A 17,575-nucleotide genomic window follows, 5' to 3' on the forward strand; every position below is an offset into this window, starting at 1 on the left:
TGCTTTTGTTTCTTTTCAGCTCCGGAAATACACCTCTTCCCTCCCAATGGAATGGTCACAGTCCATTCCTGTAAAACCTAAAGATTAACCGTTCTTGCCGCAAGGTAATTATACTTTGCTCGGGTTATGCTAGTAATCTTTCCTTTTTAAAATTTTATTCCTTTCCATCCTCAGCAGGGATTAGAGACGTTTTCCACAAAGTGAAATCAAAAGTGACGTTGGTCGCTATTCCATGGCGGGGGACGGGGGTGGCGGAGGTTGACAGTTATCCATTTAAACTCTAAATTAGAAGATTTAGGATTTTCACTTAGCTTTTCTGCTGGGGTTTGGGGTGGGGGATGGGATGGTAGGCTGAGCTCCAGTCTCAGGTTTCGTACTTAGAGGCTCAATAAGAAAGATGGATTTCACCGGAAGCTCTCTAGAAAGAAAATAAACTCTCCCCAGGCTGTGAAAGCATTGGATACTTTTCGCTTCTTAAAACGTGACAGTTCTCTCAGAAATCGAACACAAAGGAGTGAAAGTGAAACATTTTGATATAGACATGTTTTCCCCTCAGTGCGTTTTGCCAGTGAGCTCGCGGCGCTCATACCAGTGTGGATTTAATTCCTTCTTTACTGATTTCTTTTGTAATCTCTAAATTTGCCTCACTGATTCTAAAGGTACTGACTTTAACGCTCTTAAAAAAATCAACTTATTTTCCTAAACCCAGCCCTTTTATACCATTCATGTGGGTAAGGACTTTCCTTGGCCAGCTCCTTTGTTTTAATGAAGGGCTAGTCCCCTTTGGAATGCAGCATTTCTTGTATCTCGGTGCTTTTGCCTCAATTTCCAATTCGTGACACCCTGTCACATGAGCAAATGAAGGAAATTTAGAAAACCATTTTCTGTACTTTTGTTTATTTTTCAGGGAGGCCTCTGGGCAGCTCTACGTGGCCCTTGGAGGCTGTGGTCAAGGGCTCCAAATTCTTAGAGGTACAAGGGTCCAGAAAAGGGCTCTGAAAAGAAAGGTCCGGGAGGCTGTTGCCTACTCAGATTTCCGAGCTCATTGTATCTTCGTCAGTCTCTGAATATCTGCAAGACACCAGCATTCTTAGAGGTACAAGGGTGCAGTGTTAAAAAGATAATAAGGGCGACCATCCTTTCCGTTGGTCTCTAATGATTTGGTCTGTCGTTCATGGGGAAGCTTGTGCTTCCTGACTAAGAAAAAACCCACAAGATTAAAGAATGGATCTTAAAATGGGCCTTTGAAAGTGTGGTGCACTGAGGTTTGCACTCTGTTAGCTAAATCATTCTCTGCTGTTATTTACTGAACAACTGCTCTTGTCAGTATTTATTACAGGCCTACAATAGTGTAGCTCCAACACAGCTCTAATAGTAGCCATAGCATTTACCAGTTAAGCCATCAATAAAGAAATAGTTCACAAACTATTTCATTCCTTGTTCCTCCCATTTTCAGTGTGCCATATAGCCACAGACAAGGCTAGCAGTTGTGAGATATCAACAGTTCTGCCTAGAAACCAGTTTTGAGTTGTAATGACTACTTGCTTTTGTTGTCACTTCAGGTCACCAGACTATGACCTACTCCATCAAAGGTGTTTTTTTTTTTTTTTTTAAGATTTCTCTATCCCAAACCACATGAAAAGACCCTCCTTAATTTAACTAATAAAAAAGGTTTAGGTGCAGTTTAAGAACAGTGTCCTGACTAAATTATTTTATCTGATAGGTAAAATGTGCACTGGGTGATGGAAGGCATAAGGAAAGATAAAAATCAATACAGTTTCCCTGAGCTCATAAAATTCTTTCAAGCTGAAGCAGTGATTCTCTAACTTGGCTGCACATTGGAATCACCTTGAGAGCTCTAAAATTGTCTGATGCCTGGATTCTGCACTGAGAGGTTCTAGTTTAATTTGTCTGGAGGGTGGAATGGACACCAGCATTTTAAAAAGATCGCTAGGTGATTTGAACATGCAGTTACAGTTGAGAACTACTGGTCTAGAAAGTCTCTATTTAAATTATATCCAAATATCCACAAAGGTAGGAGGAGACATAAGAGAGGTAGACTTGCAGGCTTATCCCTTTCTCAGTCTAACTTTATTTTAGAGACACCACTGGTGATTGAGGTGGTCATAGATACATGAGTAGTCCCCAGATTGGCCAAGTCAAGGGCAGATGGGGTGATGGATGGGGATATAACTTAATTTCACATAGCAGTCTGCTAAATAGAGAAAAACACTTCTCTCTCTCTCTTTTTATTCTACCACAGTTGTTCAAGGACTATGAAATGAGAACTGCTATTTCCCGAGATCCCTGTGTTTGCAAAGTTCATCACTGGGAAGAAAGGGGATCACTTAATAATTTAGGGCCATCCAGGACAGAACAAATATACTCTAAGCTTTCCTCCCCAAAATTTAAGTCTGGGGATATCTATCAGTGATTTGAAATGGCTCTGACCTAGACCTAAAGCAAGGAAAGGCACTACATTTTCTGAAATAAAATTACCTCAGGAAAGGGGAGTTGATATTGACAACTTGGAGCTAAGACTTCGTAAGACAAGTCTTGCTTTAATTTATCATATGACTCTGGGTCCCTAAGAGGAAAGTAATAATGGTTTCAACAATATTACAAGTGAAGACTATTTTTAAAAGGTAAAACTAGATCTCATATTCTGTAGGGTTTCTTTTCTCCCAAATAATATTAAGAGAAGCAAAGATGGGGGGGGGGGGGGAAAGGAGCTATTTTCTAAGAACACACAGAGCAGAGGGCTGGGGAAAATCTTCTATTTGTGGATCTTTACACATTAGCACTGAAGAAAAAGACTAAAAGCACTCCTTTTATTTACCAGCAATGAAATTCCTTTGAGCCTACCTTGAGTTTGACTCCATTTAGTAATTTCTGCACAGTCTTATGGCTAGAGAAAAGTAGATGTGAACCCAGGGTCATTTAGTGAAGAATGCACCTTATTCATTTCATTTCACGGAGAAATGAGATCTAGTGGACCTACATTGTAGTGGAGGGCAATCCTTGCATAGTTTAATCCTAAATTGTGACTAATAATCTCTCAGTAATTGAAATAAAATATGTCCTGGTATGTAAGTAGAAAAGAAAGCTAGTCTCTCTTCTTTCTTATCTATATTGGCCCTTCAGATCCAAAGAGAGAGCACACTAGATCAAGGGAATGAAACCAACTAGAGCACTTCTCACAAAGACATAATCTGGACAACAGGACTGTAGGAAAATGTGGAAGATCTGGGAGAGTTTAAATATTCAGGAAAGGCGATCAGATGATCATGTTTTGAATTTCTATAGAATGAGGTGATCAAAGGAGAGGAAGGTTAGATAAGGGGACTGGAATAGCCATTTCACAGTTGCTACAAGTGGCAACAAAAGGATTAACTTTTTGTTCTAATGAACAAAGTAACAAACGTGCTAGATGCATAAAAACGCAATATTTGTATTTTTTGGTATTCTAAATAAGCTGCTGCTGCTGCTGCTGCTGCTAAGTCGCTTCAGTCATGTCCGACTCTGTGCAACCCCATAGACGGCAGCCCACCAGGCTCCCCCGTCCCTGGGATTCTCCAGGCAAGAACACTGGAGTGGGTTGCCATTTCCTTCTCCAATGCATGAAAGTGAAAAGTGAAAGTGAAGTCGCTTAGTCGTGTCCGACTCCCAGGGACTCCATGGACTGCAGCCCACCAGGCTTCTCTGTCCATGGGATTCTCCAGGTGAGAGTACTGGAGTGGGGTGCCATTGCCTTCTCCGTCTAAATAAGCTATTCACCAATAAAAGTTAAAAATTAATAAAAACCTTGAAAAGACAGAAAAAGATTATGCTGGGAAAAGCTAATTTGCTCACATAGAATTCCCTATGTTTAATCCTCAAAGGGTTCTATTTTTCCCCCAAATTTTTCTTTTAGGATAAATTCTAAGTTATTTGGAATGATTGTTCCACAAGGTGAGGAAATTTTAAATCACTATTCCAAGTCATTGTCTTCCCCCCCCCCCTTTTATTATACGTCTGGTATGTTTGACACCTCCTTGTTAGCTGCTCATCTGTCATCTTGTACTTCTTTTATTATGATATTTGATGTTCATTAAAATTTCTTGTTTCGTTTTCTATCATCTGTGGCCATCTTGTACCTACTTGTATCCATACAACTGATTTCAATGGACATGGGTTTGAGCAAGCTCCAGGAGTTGGTGATGGACAGGAAAGTTCATGGGGTCGCAAAGAGTCAGACACAACTGAGCGACTGAACTGAGCTGATTTCAATACCTGACACCTAGTAGGTACAAAGTAATATCACTCTTGTTGAACATACTTCACCTTAAATGCTGTCCTCCCAACAGTACTTCTGAGACTGAAATTTACCTAGTCCTGATCCTGAACAATTCAGCTAACTAGAATTCAGAAGCACCATGATTCCTAGCCCATTATTATTCTGAAGGTGTTGTTCCCCAAACTCAGAAAATATAAAAGTAACTATAAATGGAGTAGAAGTGTAGTCCTAAGTATGGAAGTTTGTTAGTATAGATTAGATTAAAAAGTGACTATCCTGGTTAGCAAGAAACGTTTATATTCACTATAAAAAACATTCTGAAAGTGAAGTCACTTGGTCGTGTCCAACTCTGAGACCCGCATGGACCAGGATCCTCCATCCATGGAATTTTCCAGGCAAGAGTACTGGAGTGGGTTGCCATTTCCTTCTCCAGAAGATATTCCCGAACCAGGGATCGATCCCGGGTTTCCCGCATTGCAGGCAGATGCTTTACCATCTGAGCCATGAAAAACATTCTGAGTAGGATATAAAATGGCAATATCAGAACATTTGACTCAAAAAAGCAATAAGACTTTGGGATTCAAAGGTCTTATCATTCAGAGCTCCTTTCAGCCTTTACGTGGTTAAATAAAGAATTTTGCAGTCCTTCCATTTTGTATTTTGATGAGGCATTGGAAGCTGGGTAGATGCACAGTGGCATCTGCTAAGTTGAAATCACTCCCTTTCAGCACTGATCTTACTCCAATTAAAGGCAGAAAATCAGGATGCAAGAGTTAACAGTTTAAGAATGGATTCTTAGTTTCGTGATTGTACAATCAGTTAATGTTTGTTTAGCTTCTACAAGTTGAGGGTCCATGTGGAAAATACTAATATTAAAGAACATCCATTTGAAGAAGGCGATATAGAGAAGAAAGAGTCTGATGCCTCCCAAAGCCAAGCCAGTATTTTTTTCCGTCTGTGCGCCTTCTAGGAGCTGAAGGAACGGAGGCCATTCCCCAGCCTCGGGCTGGCAAAGGCTCCTGGGATTTGAATCAGAAAACCGTTAAGTGAACTCTGACCTAACCACCTCCATGCTGACAGTCTCCTGCTTCCTGAAGCAAGAGCGAGCACAAGCTGACAGCTGTTAGCGGAGTCTGAATGTGTTTGAAGTTTGGGGTTGTTTGTTTTGTTTTTCAGTGCGCAAGTGTGCCATCTCCTAACAACCAGGAATGGCATCAATTGGACTGAAGTTCTAACTGACCTATTTTGCTAGAAGAGCCTTTCCGTCTACTTTTAGAATATCCACTCACTTAAGGATTCTAAGTTACTACAATCCGGTGAAATATAAGAGCGTCTCTGGCCTCACTTACAGAAGCCGCTTCCTGAACAATGAACACTCAGCTCGTATCCATTCTTTTCCACTCCATGGTTGTTCTCAGTACATTTTCTCCGTTATGGTGCGAGAGCAAGTAGGTGTTTTGTTGCTTAAGTTCCAGGAGTCTTCTTCGCGGGTTTGTCTGTTCTATAAGGTCGATTTATTCGAGAAGAGAGTGAGCAGTGTGGCTGTGCGCTCAGTCGCTCAGTCGTGTCTGACTCTTTGCTACTTCATGGAGCCGCCCGTCTCTTCTATCCACGGAGTGAATAGTAACTCTAATTAACACAGCTTTTCACCTAATCGAGTAGCATTTGATCAGAAAGGAAGTTTGAGCTTTTCAATAGCTGGCTCTGTGGCTTAGTTGGCTAAAGCGCCTGTCTCGTAAACAGGAGATCCTGGGTTCGAATCCCAGCGGGGCCTGCTGGTTTTTCATCTCAAAATTGAAACCTTAGTTTTAACAACAAATTCGAATTTTTAGTCTGATACCATCTTAAAGGTAGATCAACTTCACTGATTGGAACTTTTTATTTCCACAACCTGTTCTCATTGCACATGTATTCTCAATGACTCTCAGGCTCTCTACTAATGGTCTATCGTATGGATCTACTACTTAGGTGTTCTTTAGTTCTTACTTTCTGCCATAATAAGGGTGGTGTCATCTGCATATCTGAGGTTATTGATATTTCTCTCAGCAATCTTGATTCCAGCTTGTGCTTCATCCAGCCCAGTGTTTCTCATGATGTACTTTGCATTGAAGTTAAATAAGCAGGGTGACAATATACAGCCTTGACATACTTCTTTCCTGAATTGGAACCAGTCTGTTGCCCCAGGTGCAGTTCTAACTGTTGCTTCCTGACCCGCATACAGATTTCTCAGGAGGCAGGTCAGGTGGTCTGGTATTCGCATGTCTTGAAGAATTTTCCATAGTTTGTTGTCATCCACGCAAAGGCTTTGGCATAGTCAATAAAGCAGAAATAGATGTTTTTCTGGAACTCTCTTGGTTTTTCTATGATCCAACGGATATTGGCAATTTGATCTCTGGCTCCTCTGTCTTTTTAAAATCCAGCTTGAACATCTGGAAGTTCATGGTTTACATACTGTTGAAGCCTAGCTTGGAGAATTTTGAGGATTACTTTGCTAGTGTGTGAGATGAGTACAATTGTGCGGTAATTTGAGCATTCTTTGGCATTGCCTTTCTTTGGGATTGGTATGAAAACTAACCTTTTCCACTCCTGTGACCACTGCTGAGTTTTCCAAGTTTGCTGGCATATTGAGTGCAGCACTTTCACAGCATCATCTTTTAGGAGGTAAAATAGCTCAACTGGAATTCCATCACCTCCGCTAGTTTGTTCATAGTGATGCTTCCTAAGGCCTGCTTGACTTGGCATTCCAGGATCTCTGGCTCTAGGTGAGTGATCACACCATCATGATTATTTGGGTCATGAAGATCTTTTTTGCATAGTTCTTCTGTGTATTCTTGCCACCTCTTCTTAATATCTTCTGCTTCTGTTAGGTCCATACATACTATTTCTGTACTTTATTGTGCTCATTTTTGCATGAAATGTTCCCTTGGTATCTCTCATTTTCTTGAAGAGATCTCTAGTCTTTCTCATTCTATTGTTTTCCTCTATTTCTTTGCATTGATCAGAGGAAGGCTTTCTTTTCTCTTCTTGCTATTCTTTGGAAGTCTGCATTCAGATGCTTATATCTTTCCTTTTCTCCTTTGCCTTTTGCTTCTCTTCTTTTCACAGCTATTTGTAAGGCCTCCTCAGACAACCATTTTGCCTTTTTGCATTTCTTTTTCTTGAGGATGGTCTTGATCCCTGTCTCCTGTACAATGTCACGAACCTCTGTCCGTACTTATTCAGGAACTCTATCAGATCTAATCCCTTGAATCTATGTCTCACTTCAACTGTATAATCGTAAGGGATTTGATTGAGGTCATACCTGAATTGTCTAGTGGTTTTCCCTACTTTCTTCAATTTAAGTCTGAATTTGGCAATAAGGAGTTCATGATCTGAGCCACAGTCAGCTCCCGGTCTTGTTTTTGCTGACCGTATAGAGTTTCTCCATCTTTGGCTGCAAATAATATAATCAATCTGATTTCAGTATTGACCATCTGGTCCATGTGTAGAGTCTTCTCTTGTGTTGTTGGAAGACAGTGTTTTCTATGACCAGTGCATTTTCTTGGCAAAAATCTATTAGCCTTTGCCCTGCTTCATTCATAGAAGAACTAAAGAGCCTCTTGATGAAAATGAAAGAAGAGAGTGAAAAAGTTGGCTTAAAACTCAAGGATTCAGAAAACTAAGATCAATGCATCTGGTCCCATCACTTCACGGCAAATAGATGGGGAAACAGTGGAAACACTGACAGGCTTTTTTTTTGGCGTGGGGGGAGGGGGCTTCAAAATCACTGCAGATGGTGACTGCAGCCATGAAATTAAAAGACACTTTCTCCTTGGAAGAAAAGTTATGACCAGTCTAGACAGCATATTAAAAAGCAGAGACATTATTTTGCCAACAAAGGTCCGTCTAATCAAAGTTGTAGTTTTTCCAGTAGTCATGTATGGATGTGAGAGTTGGACTATAAAGGAAGCTGAGCACTGAAGAATTGATGCTTTTGAACTGTGGTGTTGAAGGAGACTCTTGAGAGTCCCTTGGACTGCAAGGAGATCCAACCAGTCAATCCTAAAGGAAATCAACCCTGAGTATTCATTGGAAGGACTGATGTTGAAGCTGAAACGTCAATATTGATGTGAAGAACTGACTCATTTGAAAAGACCCTGATGATGGGAAAGATTGAAGGCAGGAGGAGAAGGGGATGACAGAGGATGAGATGATTGTATGGCATCACCGACTCGATGGACATGAATTTGAGCAAGCTCCAGGAGATGGTGATGGACAAGAAAGCCTAGCATGCTGCAGTCCCACGGGGTCGCAAAGAGTCCGACACGACTGAGCGACTAAACTGAACTGATACCAGTAGTGTACTTTTACGATCTCTTTTAAAATGGAATGAGAAATAAAATGTTTGTTTATGACCTACTAAGACAGAAGCTCTGGTGACAAAGGTCAAAGAGTTTTTTGGGAAAAAAAGACGGGAGTGGAAACCAACTTAGTCTTTGCCTCAGGCTGATTTGCTCTCTGACCCCTCCCACTTCTCACCTCCTCCAAAAGAGTTACAGGATCAGTCCGATGGGACCTTGGCAATCGAAGCAAGGTACATTTTTTTCAGCAGAGTATCGCTTAAACTTTAAATTGCTCAGAAATATCCAAAACTCGAAGAGCGACTTTGTCTGTTTATCCAAAGTGTAAAAACACCACTGAGTAGATACTCAGTAACAGACTGGAGATGCCGGGGATCGAACCCGGGGCCTCATGCATGCAAAGCAGGCGCTCTACCACTGAGCTACATCCCCAAACCTGTAAACTTAGTGCGGCCCCCAGGTACTTTTCTTTATGAATATATGCGGTCAACTTTCCGCATAAAAAACATTTACGTGTATTTTACGTTGTTGTGCAAGTATTTTAGAGGACTTAAATGTCGGAAAGATGTTTTACGTAAATCAATCTCATTAAAGCCTTCAGATTCTCTTGAATCTGACAAGGCCCGGTTTAAAACAAGCAACTGTAAAATTGGCTTTTACCCCAGCAGGACCATGCATAAAAGTCATTCAGATCAAGTGCCTTTTGGAAAGACTGATATTAAAAAAAAAAAGAACCATAGATGAATACAGCAAAGCACTGGGACATTTCTTGTTGTAGTACAAGGGAAAAGAAAATAGCAACCCACTACTGGGAAATCCCATGGCCGAGGAGCCTGAAGGGCTACAGTCCATGGGATTGTAAAAGAGTCAGACATGACTTAGTGACTAAATAGCAACAACACAGCAAAATACAAAGCCAAACTGTAATCTGGGGAAGAACTGTGAGACAGCCACCCTGCAGGCTGCTTTCGATCTCAGGTTCTAGGCTTGGAATTATCCACAGTCAGTATGCATATAAATCTCAGCCTGGTCCAAGAAGGAAAATCCTACTCAGTAGCTTGGGTGAGGAAACCTACCTATATCCTGTGAAATAAAAGATTGTAAGAGAGATGCTGAAGATTCAAATGTAAATCTAGGCTACAACACTTTAGAAACAGATTTCATTGTGAGACAGTGGTTCTCAAAGTGTGGTCTTTGGACCAGCAGCAACCGTATCTTCTGGGATCTTGCTAAGAATACAAATTCTAAGACCCCACCGCAGACCCATGAGTCAGGAACTCTGGGAATGTGGGTCCAGAGTTAATAATCTATGTTAAAAACCCTAGAGGTGATTTTGATGTATGCTAAAGGTTGAGAAGCACTGTTGTGAGGTATTGATGATGCTTCATTACTGCTGCTGCTGCTAAGTCGCTTCAGTTGTGACCGACTCTGTGCGACCCCATAGACCGCAGGCCATCAGGCTCCCCAGTCCCTGGGATTCTCCAGGCAAGAACACTGGAGTGGGTTGCCATTTCCTTCTCCAATGCTTGAAAGTGAAAAGTGAAAGTGAAGTTGCTCAGTCGTGTCCGACTCCTAGCGACCCCATGGACTGCAGCCTACCAGACTCCTCCGTCCATCGGACTTTCCAGGCAAGAGTACTGGAGTGGGGTGCCATCGCCTTCTCCGGCTTCATTACTATACTATGACAATAACACAGTAGTAAGGTGTTTCCAACATTTAAAGATAAAATAGATCCACAAAGGTCATGTAACTTTTCTGTACTGTTAAACTTCATTGTAATAAAATGAGAGAAAAAATTTGAAAACATTTACAGATAAAATAATTTAACATATTAGGCATGAATTTTTATAGCTAGATGCTAAATGTTTAAATGTGTATGGGGTATCTAAATTTTTTAACTTAGCTTCTTATATATTATGAAAATAGTATGTGAATATCCTGAAGTATTAATTTTTAAAAATGAATGAGTTGTATACTAATTACAAACAGCAGAAAATTTCTCTTGATATTTGAAAGCCTCTGAACATTAGAGAATATAGCCACTAGCTATAGGAAGAGAAGGAGAGAGAAAGATAAGATGAGTAAGAATAGGTTAAGAAAAGCAAAAAGCCTAAATAAAACACATCTACAGGTAAAGACTATTTTGCAATGGGACACAAATGGACACACCAGAGATTGAACCCAAATCTCATGCGTGAGAACAAGCTCTACTACCAATTGAAACAAGGGACAAAGGAAAGAAAGAAGGAAGGGACCGCAACAACACTTCTTCACTCAACTATTCAGCCTCCAATAGATCAGAAACAAGGGACAAGGTCTAAATCACTCAGTTTTTGACCAAAATTACAAAGAATTCCTCTTTTGTGGGGAGTAATTGGAATCCTTGATACTCATCACAAACTGGATTCAAAAGCACAAAGGTTAGCACCTTCTGAGCTGGTCAATGCAGTCCGCAGGTGGAACCCTTTAGGCATTTAGACCTGGCACTGCTCAAGTCCGGGAGGATGGTCCTCTAAGAATTTGGGAACATTGACTGTTAGGCAATAGTGTAATAGTTATCACATCTGAGGCTTGTTCCTTATTGCAATTCACTGGAAAAATCACTCTACCACTAAAAATGGCCTGGCACTACCATTCTCCAAGGATTGGAATAAGACCCACCAGTGTGTCCATTCTTTCCATATTGGGGCCCTGACACACTTCCTGAGTTACATCCAACACACAATTTCCTCAGTGCTTGCCTGGGTGGGAAGTGGATCATTTGCACACCTGCTGCCTCTTTGGATGTGGCAGCCGGTGTATCAGTCTCCCTTTTTGGAATCAAAACTTGATTATGGCAATATCTCATGGATGCAAATTTTTCAAATGTACAAGGTGAACACATTGCTTGGGACCTTCCCACGGTCTTGGAAAGTGCAGGTTATCCTACCCTCCCTTCTTGCCAACACAGCAGGACCCAGAGGAATTTGGGGAAGAGGTAGGGCACTATCACTGTACTGGGTATTTCCCAGATTTCCAGTGCTCCGGAGGCCCCAGGAACACCTTGACTGGGACAGAACAAGACTTGTTCCAATGGTAGAGAAGCGGCCTCCATGGGGAGGTAAACCAGGTGAAGCCGAGGAACCTGCAACAAGAGGAAAGAGTGGGATGGAAGCTGAGGAATTGTGCCCATGCCCTGCACAGTAGTCAAGGCAGGAAAGAGCAGGGTTGAGAGGCAGGAGGGATACAGATGGAGATGTGACCTAGCTCCAAATGCTAGGAGTAACACCAGAAAGTCAATGGAGCAACCTAAGCTGATTCGTAGACAGGCCTGGCAAGGAATGTTCGTCTGCCTAATATGCGCTCTGAATCCTGAAAGTAAACCTCTGAAAGAGAGCAAGGACTATGTTTTTGTTGGTGAAAAACAGGAGGACAGATTTTTGCAGGTGTGACTGTGAACAATTCTGAAAAATGCTCAACGATTTGCTCCACCAAGCACAGTGATCATCTGCACCAGAGAGAGGCAGTTCTGAAGCTTGGAAGTCCACAATGTTAGATCTAACCCATCCAGTCTCCAGCAGAATTATCAAATACACTGTGTCAGCACCTTGTCCACTATCCATATCTCAGTGTCACTGAGAGGCTGGAGCTGTCCCATCCATTGACAAACTGGATCTCATTTTTCTGTGGCTGTTTGCCAAGGGTAAATTCAATAAAACCAACTAATGCATCTCAGACCCACAACTCTTGCCTTAGGCCTGTTGGCCAACATAGTCCCACCACAAGCCTGAGCAAATTGCTGCTGGGCACTTTGGGTTTCGTACTCCACTAGCGCTTAGAACTATGGTGGAAATGTGAGAACAGCCACTTATCCTGCAAGGCCAAATTGATCCTCAAGTACAACTCTTGGCCAAGTCTTGTCTTTCAAGACTCCTGAAGCTATCAATTTCTGGCCAAGAATGTGGTATACTTTGTGTCTGCCACTATAGTTACATAAGCATTTCCTTGCCGGAGGACTTGTCATACTGAAATCATTTGTATATGTATTTGTGAATCCTCCTCTCCCACTCACACTTCACTGGAAGATTCTCTGTTCTGTAACATACATCCTGAACAGACTGTGCCTGTAATTTCTCACAGCTCTTTACTGAGTGGCCGCTATCTGCAAGGCTCTATGCTAAGGGCTTGATACAGAGTTAGGAGAGAAAACAGTACAGGCTCTGCCCTATTGAAGCTATCTTGCTAGAGAAGGAAACATCTAGTCTAATAACAAATCTACGTGATTAGTCATGATAAATTCTAAGAATATTAAGGGAAAGTACATGGAATTTATAGATGGTATTATTTAATAAGTATTTATTAAATCTACCTGATTATGTTTCTACGAGTGTAGGTTGAAGGAGCGCACAGAACGTCTAGCCATAAACCGTATTCACTACTGCTCAACAAAGGAAAAAATTGTGTCTTCGGTTGTGGGGATGTAGCTCAGTGGTAGAGCGCATGCTTTGCATGTATGAGGTCCCGGGTTCGATCCCTGGCATCTCCACTTTAGCTGAACTACGGTCTCAGCTGACTTCTCACCCTTTAATCCTTGAAAGGATTGATACTGAAGCATAAATAACAGAATCTTTTAAAGTTAAGTGTATTGAGTTATGGGGAAAGTATTGCTCAAAGCCCCTCCACCCCTGATTAATAAGGATTGTAGCTCCAAGAACAGTTGCTTTTAAATAATATATACCATAGAAAAGACATTAGCACAGGCAGAGTGAATTCTCAAGGGAGGTTAGAACATTTCTTCAATTATGGAAGCTGGTTTTGAAGGAAAAAAAGATATATTCAAAAACTAGCCTTCCATATTTGCTCCACTCTGGTTGTTCTACTAGTAGACCAAAAGTCATTGTTACGTTTTTATGACTCATTTTTATTCCACTCTTTCATAGTGATTATTGACATGATCAAATTTTATAAGAAATAATAACAATACAAAACTTCTCTCTTCCCTATTAAGAAAATTGTATGTATATCATCAGGTTTTACACTTTAAATATATTTTACAACTTTACAATTTGTAATTGTATAATTACAATTTTGTCAATTATACCTCAATGAAGCTGAAAGAAAACTATACTTGACAGTGATTTTGAAGAAACAGAAGCCATATATAACCAAAACTAATATCGTGTTTTATGCCAATTATCTCAATTAAAACTTTTTAAAAAAGAAATACAAGCCATTCTTTGATGAAAATAAAAATTAAAATGTATTTCATATAAAATATAAAGCATAAATATATATTGAGAACTAAATTTTTAACTTTCAATTTTGGACTTTTTTTTTTTTTTACAAATAAATAATACAAATATTTATTAGAGAAAGAGGCATATGATGTGTACTGGTCTCACTTTTAGTGATGAGAAATTGATCATTGATTTCAGGTATGTCAGCCTGTTCCATGCATTCTAGAGCTCCCCCATCCAATTTTACCGCATGGTTGTAGCACCCATTGCTGATTGTGACCTAGATACATTAAAGTAATATCAGGTGCAAAATGTTGAATCTAATTTTATAATTCCTTCCGCATGTATTAGCAGTGATTATTCTACAGAGAAAAAGTTTCCCTCATCAACTGTATGCTTATCCTGAAGTACACTCCAGATACAGAGGTGGTATAAATACTCGATTCTTTTCCTTCATTTGTCAGCTTTCAAAACAATGAATCAATAACCAAAATCCTCCAAAGCCTGCGTCTAGGAACACTAGTATGTGTAGTAATTTTGCAACCAGGTTCTTTACTAAATTGTCCATTTGTAGTAGCTTTTCTGTTTTGAGGAGTTGTTTTTAGGTATATAATCCTAACAGAGAGCTTTATCCCCTCCTATCTACTAGTTACTCCTCTAATTACTGTTTTATGCTAAATGCCTTGGTTAGTACCTCCATTACAACATTAAAATAGTAAAGACAGTAGATATCTTTGTCACGAAAGACTTAAATCTATGTGACCACAAATATACCTGAAAGGACTTAAATAGGTGATACAGATCATAAAAACTTACTAAAAAATATTGTATGGAATTATTTTAAAGAATAAAAACTAATTCCTAGAAATTAACACGTTTAAAAGGGACAAGTGATTTTTTTTTTTTCCTCTCATATATTCAGCCAGTATTTCAGACTAGGTCTGGTCTGAGCAAATCAGCTCTGATTATTAGGTTGGTTAAGACACACAGTGGGATATTTGTTTGTGTTGTGAAAGTAGAAGTGAAATAAATTTCACTCAAATTTATTTCTGAAATGAGCCCATGTCATTTACTTTGATTGAAATTTTTTCAAAAGGAGATATTTAGATGCTTGACCTCTCACACTCTCAATCTTAGCAAAGTGGCAATGGTCTGAATTCATTGAAGCAGCCAGTCTCCATTCAATCTGGCATTCAGTTTAGGCTTGGAAGGCACCACATACGATGACAGACAACACTTTATTGTTTCCCTATGCATAGAACCCTGCAGTTATAACAGGACCACTGCTTCCACATCAAGTGATTCAAGAGAAGAAACAAAGCAGGGGGTGGTGAGATGCTCATTAGGAAGAAATAAATGATATTTTTCTACTATTCCACCTCCAGTGTGTGTTTTGTTCTAAGAACGCTTCAGAATTCAGGAGAAAGTGAATAAAAGCGAGAGTCTCTTGTTGATCTTTCTGCTTTCTTCTTTTCTGCTTTCAACTTGGACTCCAAAGAAATTAGGCCAATTATCTTTCAAAAACGCTTGGACATTCCTGGTGGTAGTAGCACTCTCGGGGCAGAAATTAGATACCACAAAGGCAGTGCAGATAGAAAACTGAATGAAAGAAGATACCCGGTTTTAAAGGGTAAGTCGAAAGGAAAAGCGGCTTGATCACAAGCACATCCCCCTCAAAACTGGTGGAGGTGCCGGGGATTGAACCCGGGACCTCGTACATGCTAAGCACGCGCTCTACCACTGAGCTACACCCCCAGCTGCGAGCAGTTTTCCTTGGATTCCTTTCGTGATTTATAATCATTATTCCTTTGCTTCTCAAAGATTTAGTAAATTGCCTAGGAAATGCCCATTTGCGAAATCGACTGCGCGGCGGCCTCAGACGAAAACAACAGAATGAAATTCTAAAGGAAGGAGGCTGAAAAGAGACCATCTGTTATCTCTTACTCTCCAACCTCCATTCCTGCCCTTTCCACCTGTAAGGCTTCAGGAGACCGAAGCAGGTAGCTGGGCAGCTGGGGTACCCGCTGAGGAGGTGGCGTTGGGAAGGGAGCAGAGGTGGAGTCAAAGCGGGTCCGCGCCAGCACCACCTTCCTTGAAACAAAGACCCTCAAATCATCCGCGTTTCCGGAAGCCAAATATATAGAGAGAGATAGATATAGATATATCCCCTGCGTTTCGTGGTGATGGCAGGGAACATCCCAGAGAGCTCACGGTGTCCTGGATGGAACGCTTAGGACTAATTGGAAGCATGAGCTTGGGTGCCTGGCATCACGTAGGCGCCCAGATCATCCACAGGAGCAACATTTACCTCGTGCAAATCTCTGCCGTCCTCCTGCTTTGCCGAGCTTGGCCGAGGGTGGGCTGGGCTGGGCTGTTGCTTAGAACAAAATTTAAGCAGGCAAGGCAGGACTGGCTTCTGTTTATCCGCGACTAGTCCTTTAGGAATCAGGGAGCTATCAAGAATTATTAGTACCTCGGATGATTTAGGAAAGGGGAGAGTCTCCTATATCTTAAAGCGTGAGCCCGGCCCCAATTCACAGCCTTCGATTTCTCGGGCACGTCCAGCGCAGTTTCTCTCCCTCTGAAACAATTTCAAATTAAAATTTTGAAAAAAAAAAAAATGAAACAATACCCCCCAAATAACCATATACCTTTTATCTAGAGTTAGTGACTTACTATTTTACCCCCATTTGATTTATCATTTGCTTCCTCTCTCTCCCATTTGAAAGTAAGCTGTAATACATCTTTGAAACAGAACAAGACCCTATAGTCTTTGTCCTCTATGTCCTCTGCCTGCCTTTTGTCTGTGGAAAATCTTTAGCCAAAGAGTAAGTTTAGAGAAGTGAAAAAAAAGCAGAAACAAAGGAAAAGAGTCCAACAAGACTAAATAATAATTATCTAGTCGTTAAAAGGACCTTAATCCCTGGGTCAGGAAGATCTTGGGGAGAAGGGAATGGCAAACTACCACAGTATTTTTGCCTGGAGAATTCCATGGACAGCGGAGCCTGGAAGGTTACAGTCCATGGGGTCACAAAGAGTCAGACAAGACTAAGCAACTGCACTCCTAGTTTCCTCTCAAGGGCTATAGATAATATTCTGAGCCATATCCTGTGAGCTGTCTTGTAGATACTGAAACCCCCAACAGGTAGAGAGGTTAACTACATGATGACCAGACTATAGTCATGACATAAGCTTCCAGAGTTCCTAGAATTGGCTTCAAGGAAACAGGAATAAACTGGCCCTGGAACTAAACATCAACTGTACTTAAAACAATCAAGATGATGCTGATCAAACCACTGATGACCAATTCCAAGATGACTGTCAGAGCTGATTGCGCTGCTTCTGCATGTAGCCCCTTCCCTCTGTCTATAAAAGCTCTTGCCCACTGGTTGTGAGTGGTGAGGAGTTGGCCTTTGGGCAGGAGACCGTACCCCACTCTTTGCTGGCGTCCAAAACTTTCCTTTCCTCCAACCTTGCCTCTTCATTGGCTTTTGCATGGGGAGCAGGTTAGGGTGATTAGTCATAGAGCTCTAGATGTGGGAGTCTTACCTAGAGTGGCTGAGAGCTGGAGACTTTGAGAGCAAGAATTGCATAAAGCCGACCTGGATCAGCAGAGGAGAGGTTATCCTGAAAACAGGTAGCAACAGAAATACAACTGTGGGGGTGAATATTTAGTACTAGAAGAGCAGAGAGGTGGAGAGCAGAACTGAAACTGACCTTCTCCTTATGGGCCAAAACCGGTA

General features: G+C 41.0%; 4 non-coding genes across 4 annotated transcripts; 2 read left to right on the forward strand and 2 right to left on the reverse strand.

The window, feature by feature from the left end:
• Positions 1 to 5,976: 5,976 nt before the first annotated feature.
• TRNAT-CGU lies at positions 5,977 to 6,050 on the forward strand. The gene has a single exon. It is a non-coding gene; the product is annotated as a tRNA-Thr (tRNA).
• Positions 6,051 to 8,976: 2,926 nt separating this feature from the next.
• Positions 8,977 to 9,048, reverse strand: TRNAA-UGC. Its single transcript has one exon. It is a non-coding gene; the product is annotated as a tRNA-Ala (tRNA).
• A 4,021-nt stretch (positions 9,049 to 13,069) lies between these two features.
• TRNAA-UGC lies at positions 13,070 to 13,141 on the forward strand. The gene has a single exon. It is a non-coding gene; the product is annotated as a tRNA-Ala (tRNA).
• Positions 13,142 to 15,515: 2,374 nt separating this feature from the next.
• TRNAA-AGC lies at positions 15,516 to 15,587 on the reverse strand. Its single transcript has one exon. It is a non-coding gene; the product is annotated as a tRNA-Ala (tRNA).
• Between the last annotated feature and the right edge of the window lie 1,988 nt (positions 15,588 to 17,575).

This window comes from Bos indicus x Bos taurus, chromosome 23, assembly GCF_003369695.1.
Source record: "Bos indicus x Bos taurus breed Angus x Brahman F1 hybrid chromosome 23, Bos_hybrid_MaternalHap_v2.0, whole genome shotgun sequence".
NCBI classification, from domain to species: Eukaryota; Metazoa; Chordata; class Mammalia; order Artiodactyla; family Bovidae; genus Bos; species Bos indicus x Bos taurus.